Below are 3061 nucleotides of genomic sequence, written 5' to 3' on the forward strand. Positions count from 1 at the left end.
GTTAGCCAGGATGGTCTCGATCTCCTGACCTTGTGATCCGCCCGTCTCGGCCTCCCAAAGTGCTGGGATTACAGGCTTGAGCCACCGCGCCCGGCCTACACACATAATTTTTTAAATTAATGTTTTAAAACTTGTTTAAACCTTCAAAACAAAATTTTTTTAACCTTTTAATGTAGGTAAAAATTTACATTCTTTTGCCTCCTTATAATCCTTTTACCAAAGGTATATTTTGCTTTCCTTATACACCTTGCACATAAACTGTTTTTTTTTTTTTTTCAATAGTTTTACATTCAGGAGGCCTAGTTACTTTTAAATTATACAACATTTCTCGCATAAATTTTTTTATAACTTTTTTCACGACTTTCGCAGACATTCTTCGACATGCCTCAACTTTCTGACTTACTACAAACATTTCTGTCTTTAAACAACCAGTTAATTTATTTCAGGACAAGAATTTACCATATAACACTCTTTTTACATAAATTCTGCCCTGCCTTTTTTTCCCCCTTTTTTTTTCAATGGTGATAACCTTTTTTGTCCAAAGCAAACTTCTTTTGTGTCTGTGGACTAGACTGTCTAAGGCCACAAGATTAGAAATTACTGGCCGGGCGCGGTGGCTCAAGCCTGTAATCCCAGCACTTTGGGAGGCCGAGGCGGGTGGATCACGAGGTCAGGAGATCGAGACCATCCTGGCTAACACGGTGAAACCCCGTCTCTACTAAAAATACAAAAAACTAGCCGGGCGAGGTGGCGGGCGCCTGTAGTCCCAGCTACTCGGGAGGCTGAGGCAGGAGAATGGCGTAAACCCGGGAGGCGGAGCTTGCAGTGAGCTGAGATCCGGCCACTGCACTCCGGCCTGGGTGACAGAGCAAGACTCCATCTCAAAAAAAAAAAAAAAAAAAAAAAAAAGAAATTACTATAATACATGTTACGCTGTTAACTTTTAGCAAATTTTACTTTTGTTGAAAACCTTGTAAGTTTGGGATTTTAATTATCCTTTTCTATTAATAAGACCTTGTTTTGTCCAAATTAACTTAGAATTGGTATAGATGGCTTTTTTTTTCCCCCCCCTTCAATTACCTGGGAGGAACCGCAGATCCTCCTGTCCTGAAGGGAGTTCCTCCTAGGTCTGGTCAGACCTTTGTATGGTAATTAAGATTTAGAACCCCTGTTAGGAAATCTGCTGGGTTAAGGGACTTTTCAGTGGTTAATGTTAAATCATCCTTTGTTTTTTGTTTTGTTTTGTTTTTTGTTTTGTTTTGTTTTTTCCTTAGGATACTTCTGAACTGGTGAGGTGTGCTCACAATGAGGTTTCCTCTAAAAGTTTTTTTTTTTTTTTTTTTTTAAACTTTTTTCTGTTAGCAAAGCAGTTGCCGCTGCAGATTGAATGCATTTAGGCCATCCGCGGGTTACTAGGTTAAGAATTTTTTATAGGAAGGCCTCAGTGCTTTCGGATACACCCTTGTTTACACTGACAGCAAAGTGGTATTGGAGTGTTACAGGGTTATGGAGAATACCTTCAATTATCAATTATAGGTTTTAAATTTATCTTGGCTTTTAAAGGAATAGGGTACACTTTTTTTTTAACTACTTGTATATTTCTTTCTTTCTTTCTCTTCTTTGATTTTCTGTCTCTTTTTCTCTTTGACTTTCCTTTTGCCTCTGTCTCTTTCTCTCTCTCTGCCTCTCTTTCTCTCTCTCTTTCCTTGACTCCCTTGTTGTCTCTCTGTCTCTTCCTCTTTCTCTCTCTGCTGGTCTTTCCTTGCCTCTGCCAGCCACTTATGCTGCTATTCTCTCAACCACTGGGGAGGTGAGGGCTGTTTAAAACCAGCTGTAACCAAGTGTCTATGTATGGGAACTGGTCTAGGTGCCCTGGCTTACAGGTTACCTTGTGCCATACCTTTGAAACAAGGGACCTATCCAGGCTTCCTTCTGATGACCAACCCACCTCTAATGCTGGCCAGTCTATCTTACACAAAGCTTTAAGTTTTCCTGGGGTCATAGTACTCCATAGTCTCCCTTAAATCCTTTCTTGAAATTTTTCAACATAGTTCCTAGTGGGGTAGGCTCACCTTGTGCCTGACCCATGCTTCTTCGAGACAAAACACCACGCTCACACCACACACACACCATAAAACAAAGAATGGGTAAAAGGGGCACACACACACACTTTCACAGTTTATGCCAAACTAGAATCAAAACCAAAATCAGAGTATCGAGAAATCCAAGCCAGGTCAAAACCAAAACCAAAGTATCAAGCAATCCAAGTCAAGTGAAAAACAAAAACCAAAGTTCCAGTATAGGCATGTCATGGGTGATCAGGCCATGCTTCCACTCAAATGGAGTGGGCAAGTTCCAAAGACCAGTCTTACCAAGTTTCAGATGTCCGGACTCCAAGTGCCAGTTCCTTCCTGGCGTTCAGCCACTGTGTTGATCCTTCATGGGGGCCTGCCACGCACTGCTCTGGCAAGGCGTTCCACCGGGGCAATTGCCTACCCTAGCACGCTCTCAGGATCTGCGTCGCTCAATCCGGAGTCCCCTGCAGGGATGCTCCACAAGGCAGGCCTAAGCCACCTAAGGGGCTGCCTTGACTGTCTATTATAATCACCTCACTTTCCGATCAGGGAACCAAGAAATGTAGCAGGACAAGTCACAGACAAAACCCCTCAGACACGGAGTTAAAGAAGGAAGGGCTTTATTCAGCCGGGAGCTTCAGCAAGACTCATGCCTCCAACAACCAAGCTCCCTGAATGAGCAATTCCCGTCCCTTTTTAGAGCTCACAACTCTAAGGGGGTCCGTGAGAGGGTTGTGATCGATTGAGCAAGCAGCGGGTACGTGATGGGGGGCTGCATGCACTGGTAATTAGAACAGAACAGGACAGGGATTTTTCACAGTGCTTTTCTATACAATGTCTGTAATCTATAGATAACATAACCAATTAGGTCAGAGGTCGATCTTTAATTACCACGCTCAGGGTGTGGTGCCAGGCTGTCTGCTTGTGGATTTCATTTCTGCCTTTTAGTTTTTACTTCTTCTTTCTTTGGAAGCAGAAATTGGGCA

This window comes from Macaca nemestrina, chromosome 1 (assembly GCF_043159975.1).
Source record: "Macaca nemestrina isolate mMacNem1 chromosome 1, mMacNem.hap1, whole genome shotgun sequence".
Lineage (NCBI taxonomy): Eukaryota > Metazoa > Chordata > Mammalia > Primates > Cercopithecidae > Macaca > Macaca nemestrina.